The sequence below is a fragment of the Pelophylax lessonae genome (assembly GCF_965119305.1).
Source record: "Pelophylax lessonae genome assembly, chromosome: 4".
Lineage (NCBI taxonomy): Eukaryota > Metazoa > Chordata > Amphibia > Anura > Ranidae > Pelophylax > Pelophylax lessonae.
In genome coordinates, this window is record NC_138771.1 from 187,196,205 (window position 1) to 187,203,704 (window position 7,500).

The 7,500-nt window shown below is 41.9% G+C and overlaps 1 protein-coding gene across 1 annotated transcript in view; it reads right to left on the reverse strand.

The window, feature by feature from the left end:
• LOC309554387 (guanine nucleotide-binding protein G(i) subunit alpha-1) overlaps positions 1-7,500 on the reverse strand; it is a 137,746-nt gene that overhangs the window by 44,919 nt on the left and 85,327 nt on the right. The gene's annotated exons all lie outside the window — the stretch shown is intronic.

Consider the following 7,500-nt stretch of genomic DNA (forward strand, 5'->3'; position numbering starts at 1 on the left):
ACAAATGCACACACAAATGCACATTAATGCATACATGCCTACACACATGTAAACATATATACGCATACATGCATGCACATACACACACGCAGGAGGGGAGGAGAAGGGGAGACACACAGGAGAGCTGCAGTTAACGAAGGCACGTATTCAGACCACGCTTTCATAGCTCAGCAGCCATAATAAACGTGGTCAGCTCTCATATGGGGAAGTCAGGACCAGGCAGGATCAAGCAGGTATTGTAGAAGATAGAAAGGAGCAATTGAAAAAGCAAAAGCACTATGCTACAGCTTGTACCTTAAAGGGACAGGGGCATCTTTTTTTTGTTTTTTTTTTTTGGGGGGGGGGGGGGGGGGTAAACAATCACTTTAAATTTTTGACCATTGTCTTTAAACAAGTTTTATTACAGAAATGTACAATTTTTCATGTTTCCAGAAAGAAAACCACATGCACAATTTAAATTAATTTGGGAAAGTTTTACATTCGGCTCCTTTTCTCAAATTATCTTGTCACTACAGTCAAAATGAGCGTCAATCTCACCACTCTGCAGGAATGGCTGCAGGGCCCTGACCGTTCCGCAGTCGTTTAAAGCAGAGCTCCACCCAAAAGGGAAGTTCCACTTGTCTGCATCCTCCCACATTTGGCACCTTTTAGGTAGGGGGGGGGGGTAGTGGGTAACACTGGTTTTGCCTGGTACCCGCTCCCACTTCTGGCTGAGTTCACCGCGGGGAAGGGAGTCAGAAGTTTGCCACCAATCCCCCCCCCCTGCCTAATTTACAGAGCACTTTGCAAATCGCGCATGCGCAGTAGCAAAAACTTGCTGTGAAGCCGCAAGGCATCACTGCCGGTTTCACCCTTGCCCGAGATGGTGGTGCCAGCACCCGAGAGCCGATTCAAGAGGACAGGAAGAGGACACCGCTAGATGTTTGGACAGGCAAGTGCCCTAATAGTAAAAGTCTGCAGCTACAGTATTTGTAGCTGCTGACTTAATTTTTGGAGTGGGGGCAGACCTCTGCTTTAGGCATGACTGTCAAATTTTGAGATGCGTCTGTAGCCACTGCACCAGCATTCACTTCTATAGGTTGCCTGCACGCAGCTCGGGTTGGATGCAGACGCCAAAACAAAGAAACACAGGTGCTACCTACTGTCTGAACGAAGCCCTACAAATCATTCAAAAAAGGAACTAAGGAATGTAAACCAGCATTGGTCTTTTTTTTTTTTATAACAAACATTAGAACAAAACAACTCCTAATAATAATGGAGTAGGAATCTACTAAATAAAGACAGTTATGTTTAATATTTCCCCAACACTAGGTCAGTTTTCCTTAAATCCTTGAAATTACTAAAATAAAAATAATGGGATTTCTGATTTACCATAAAATCCATTTCTCTGATGTTCATTGACTGACACAGCTTCTGATTGTTCTTAACCATTGGGTTATACTGCCCCCTACAGGAATAGGACACTACGCAGGAAAAAGCTTGACTGCACCTATGGGCAGCCCCAGGGGTTATACACACCCTCTCTGCTATAGGCAGTGTCAGAAGAAAGCCAACTCCACAGAGGGGTGGGTGCTGTGTCCATCAATGAACATCAGAGAAATGAAGTAAAAAATCTAATTTTCTCTTTCGTTCATTGACAGCTCCTAATTTTTCTTAACCATTGGGGTGTACCAAAGCAGTGTTAAACATGAGGGGGGGGAAATCAGAAAAAAATTCCCAAGGCTAACCATAGCCGAAAGACCCACAGTGACCACCTAAATTTTAGAGGAGCTGGGGGGGGGGGGGGGAAACCCGGGGGTCCCACCGTCACAGGCAGGGGCCCACGTCCACCCCAAATCCCTCCATGAGTAGAGGGGGGACATCTACTTACCATACCAGGAACAGGGTGGGCACCGCTGCCGACCAGGAGAAACGTTGCTACTTCAGCCGAGGCCAGGTCGTATGCGTCCTTGCAAAGCGTTTAACTCGCAGGCCAGCCACCGTCCAGTAGGGCTATGTCACGGCCAACCTAGCGTGCAGCTGCAGTCTACAGGCACTCATTGGCCAGACTGGGGGGACCCTCTAGATCTAGATTCTTCAGTCCGTCGCCCAGTCCAGTAATTGATTGTAGAATCTCACAGAAACAAAGTAACAAGAAATTCCAGCAAAGAACTAGGTCCTTACTCTTGACTAGGCAGAAAAAAAAAACCTGAGTGCTTATAGCGGAGAGTGGGTGTATACCTCCTGGGACTGCCCAAAGGCGTAGTCAAGCTTTTTCCTGCCTAGTGTCCTACTCCTGTAGGGGGCAGTATAACCTAATTGTTAAGAAGAATCAGAGCTGTGTTTTCAAAGAACGAAAAAGAAAAAGGAGTAAACTAAAATAGGTAAAAAGGAGACTAGGTTTTTTTTTTTTTTTTATAGCTGAACATTATGGGTTTGTAGAGATAAAATTAAATGGGATTCCTTTTAAACTTCTATTCTTGTATAGCTGAAGTGAGACAAGTCTAACCCTAAGCAATAAATATTTTAATAAATGTCAAGAATAATTCCCAGAGCACGAAGACATAACAAGGGTTTCTCTGGCTTCCTTTCAAAGATGGTCCTTCTTATACATTGTTTAAATACTTTTCTGCGTATTTTTAGAAGCAGTAAATAGTGCATCATGCTTCAGTCATAGGAATAATTACGTTACAGAAATAAAACAGTGGGTGGACAGAGCTCCGCAGCTATTTAAAACTGCCTCCTCTCCTCAGCTTTGTTTTTTCCTCCATCATTTTGGTGGACTCCTAGAAGATTATACAGAGCTGGTATGTCAAGTTCAGAGCTAAGTGGTTTCTCTAATAAAAACACAGATGATGCCAGCTCATCTGATCTATAAATATACTGACAGTATATATTAGTCATTATCCAGCCAAAAATACACAGCTGTACCAAAGGACCAATAACCCGATAAAAATAAAAGTATATTTCTACGTGACGAAAATCGGATTTCTATAATTTAAAGTGTTCCTAAACCCACAACAGTAAATCCAATCTCTATATGCAGTACAAAAACATGCTTGTTATAGTAACTGTGGAACCTAAAGGGTTAATCCACTGCATTGTGTAAAAAGGCTGTTTGATCCTGTGTGCACAGATCCCCCCCTCCTCTTCTTCCACTGACTCCAGAACATGTCCGGATAAGACAGAGCTTTTGGAGTCAAGCTGCACATGCTCAGTTTGGTGTATATTTCTAGAGAGTTTTTTTTTTTCCTTGGGAGAGTGCATGCGATCAGCACAGGGCCAATCAGCACTGTCCAGACAGAGGGTCAGGAGTCAAGGATCCTGATAGGACAGCTCAGTGCAGTATGAAAACTCCTACAAGCTTTACAAGGCACTGATAATAGTCACAAGAATGCTATATACTGCTGATGAGAAAAGGTATTTAGAAGTTTATATTTACTAAAATAATTGCATTTCCATAATCTGAGTACTGTGGGAGAGGGAGACCAGACATAGTGAATGCTGGCTCCCGGGTTTAGTAACACTTTAAAATAATATACTGGGTTCATATTAAGCCACTATCATTGTTTTTATCTTACCTACGTATGTACTGAGTGATACATGTAGGGTGCCATAGCGGACTTCTAAAAATGCTAAAAGTGCATCCTGCTCAAGGTCGGCCTGCTACATGATTTTCCACACTATCCTTATTCCATCAGGTGCAATACCCATACTCGTTAGCTGAAATCAAGGGTATATAAAAGCATCTTCGGCTGGCTGTACATCACAAAAATTCAAAATGATTGAAAAACCATGTAAAAAACACATTTACACATGCGGCAGCTGCGCAATTTGGCCTGCGCAATGTTTTGCTTGAACCTTCTGCATTGGAGAATCTTATCTCTGATTTGTCACATGATAAACTGGTCTCTACATATTACTCCACTTTATTGCACTCTAAATCTAGGAGACTAGAGGTGGTGGAATCTCTCTGGAGGGAGAACATCCCGAATGTGTTGGAGGAGGTGTGGCAAGATATCCTTCCTTTCCAAATTCCAGTGGTTATCTCTTCTAGGGATAAAGACATACAATCTAAGTTCCTGTATAAAGCCTACTTTACACCCACATTCCTGCATAGACTAGGTAGATTGCCTTCCCCTATATGTTTGAAGTGCGCTGTTGCTGAGGGTACATTTTTCCATATGTTCTGGGAATGCCCATCCATTCGGGCCTTTTGGTCTACTGTGAAGGACCTCATTGCTAATCTTAGAAATCTTAAAAATTAGGCATAGCTACCTAATATTTGTAGCCCCCTCCGCTGTATGTTGTGTTGGGTTATGTGGATGGAGGATGCCCCTACCCGTACTAAATTGTTTATGCGCTTGACCTTCTATGCTAGGAAGGCTAGAGCGTTGCGTTGGAAATCTACTACCCCCCCCCCCCCGACATTCCATTTTGGATCTCACTCGTTAACCAAGTGCTTCCTTTCTATTAAATGACTTATGAAACTAGAGGCTATCCTAAAAAGTTCCGTAAAATCTGGTCCCTTTGGGTTGATTCTGAACTTACTACTTCACCTGTTACTGAGTCCATTTAAGCTAAGTTGTTGTGTATCCTATTTTTGTCTATGTTGCCAATGGATCTCCCTGTCCACCCCCCATCTTTCCTCCCCTCCCCCCCTGGTCTTATATTACCGCTTATTATATGCGCTTTTTACTGTACTTGTCATGTATTCATTGAGCCCCTATGCGGGCGTCTGACCTTTGGCATTGTTTACTCTTTCTTTACTTCTTTTCTTTTGTTATGGATTTTGTGTCCTTTGTTACTGCTGGTGTTCTACAGCATATTTCAATAAAGTTTACCTTTAAAAAAAAAAAAAAAAAACAACAAATTTACAGGCAAAGAAGATACAGGGGGTGCAAAGAGGAATCAATGCGTTTTGCGTTAGTTCAGCACTTACTCATGACAAGTCACGAAATGGAAGAGCTCAGGAGGAACTGCTGTACTATCTACCTGTTAGTACAGCGATCTCCCCCACTGGAGTTATTGGGTTCTGACAAGGATCAGAACCCCAGTAAGCTTGCACAGCCATTGGCTGCCAGCACCGGCTGGCTTCTGTCGGACAGGCTGGTGTACACATGGGCCGAACGTCACCTGGTTTCCGTTGAAACGGCTGATACCATTTTAAACCCTTCCTGTCTTATGTCGGCACACCACTGGAGATGAAACAGAAATGTCCTTGAACAGCAGCATTGTCATTGTGGGGAGAGGGTAGTGTTAGATGCACATTTTTTTTTTGGGGTTGAATGCTGATCAGGAACGGGTATGCAGAGCATGGGTTGGTCTTCATTCTGATTTTAAATTATAGGTAAAAGAATCAAAGTATGGCAGCCAGGAAACTAGCTTTTTCAGGGGGTGACAGCCAGATATACAGTTGTTCAGTATAGGTTTTAGAGTAGAACTGTACTGAAATGATTTAGTACAACTAAGATATTCCCCGAAAAACTAACTTGTGTTATAGCCTCCACTGATAACACATTAGGAATCGATCCATATTGTTTTTTTCTGGGTCGATACCGATTTTCCGGCCATCCTTCAGGCCGATATTAGGTGCCAATATTCTATACATTTAAAGTTTTTATTTTTACACTGTCCTAAAAAAAAAAATATATATATATATATATATATATATATATATATATATATATATATATATATATATATATATTTTTATCACTTTTATTGCTGTCACATTGCTGTAAGCAATATAAACATCCCTTGTGACAGTAATAGGCAGTGACAGGTACTCTTTATGGAGGGATCTGGGGTCTATAAGATCCCAAACCCCTCCCTCTGCACTTAAACACATTAAAAAAAAAAAAAGAAAAAAAAAAAAAAGGCTCCAGTAACCGAAAGTTACTCACTTCCGGGTTACTACATTGGAGACCCGATCAGAGCCAATTCTGGCTTTGTTCGGGTCTTCGGCCAGTTGGCGGACGTGCCGGCTGGTCACTCTGACCTCCCGGTGTTTTTTTTTTTTTTTTTTCCTTTTACACGGTCCCTTGCCTTTTTTTTTTGTAATCACTTTTATTGCTGTCACAAGGAATGTAAACGTCCCTTGTGACAGCAAGTCATGTCAAGTATTTTTTTTTTGGAGGGATCTGGGGTCTATAAGACCCCCAAATCTCTCCTTTGTACTTAAAAGTATTCAAAACAGCCAAACTTTGAATATGTTTTTTTTTTTTAAATGTGGCAACCTTAAGGTTTTAGTAAACTGGAAGTGATGTCATGACATTGTTTCCGGGTTACCAGATCAAAGCTGATTCTGGCTTTGTTTGAGTCTTCAGCCAGCCGGCGGACATACCGGCTGGTCACTCAGCCACACGGTGGAACGGGAGAGCACAAGCGAGGCGTGGGAGGGGACATCCCCTCCCACTGCTCGTAATAACAGCCGAGCTTAGCCGTATCAGTTATTACAAGAAAGCTGACTGTCGGCTCTAAAATACGGTACCGGGGTGATGCCTCTAGCTGCAGGCATCACCCTAGTACAACCCTTTCAATCAATATTAGTATTTGTGGCCGATATGGATTCTTCATAAAAGTGAATATCGGCCCCACTAATAATCGGTCGATCCCCGTAACACATACGGTAATACAATGCATATACACAGATTATAGTAACCTTGTTCAGTGTACAGGTTCCACTACTTTAGAACCCTTTAAACAAACTAAGAAGCATATGTCAAGTGACGGGAAACTTCTTGTGGGATTTTAGCACAATGACTGAAAAACAAATTTAGATCACTAATGGCTTAATCACAGCACGGGCGAGTGTGCGGCGCCCTCCTAAAGCTGGTCATACATTGTGGTTTCCATTTAGTAAAGTCTATGCATTTCAAAATTAAATGTTAAAAGCAAATGGAATTTTAAAGTAAAGTACTTTCAAAACGACATTTGTCAAGTCATCAATGCACTGAGAATTTTTGTAACGACGTTAGTATATTTGTACATATGTCTGTTTGAAAATCTACAAGTGTATGGCCAGCTCTAATGTGTAGTTTAAATAACTGATCTCAAATCTCAACAGCTTACATGCATAAGTACCAGGAGTCTGAAGAGTGACTTAATCTGATATAATTATATGTTCTCTCTTATGAAATCTCACATATTGGCAGTCATCAAAATGTACACTTGTCATTTGGTTCTATACGCAGAATCTCTCAGCAATCAGGAAACTGAAGTGAGCATCCCAATTTTTAATTTATGCAAATTTTTATATTGGTGCAAGAATGCTGGACAAACAGGTATGCAAAACATTCAGTGAGCACATATACAGAAAGCGGTTGTCCCAAGGTCAGGGATTGAGGTTTGTGAACTGACTCTTGAAGTGTGACATCAGAGCGCATGCGCCGGTGGTGTCAAAATGGGAACCTACTCAGCATTAGGTGGGTGGTCATACCATCATGACCAATTGGCTATGTGCATTTAAGGCGTTTAATGCCTGTAAAAACTTCTCTTGTGTTGAATATCTTCTGTCAG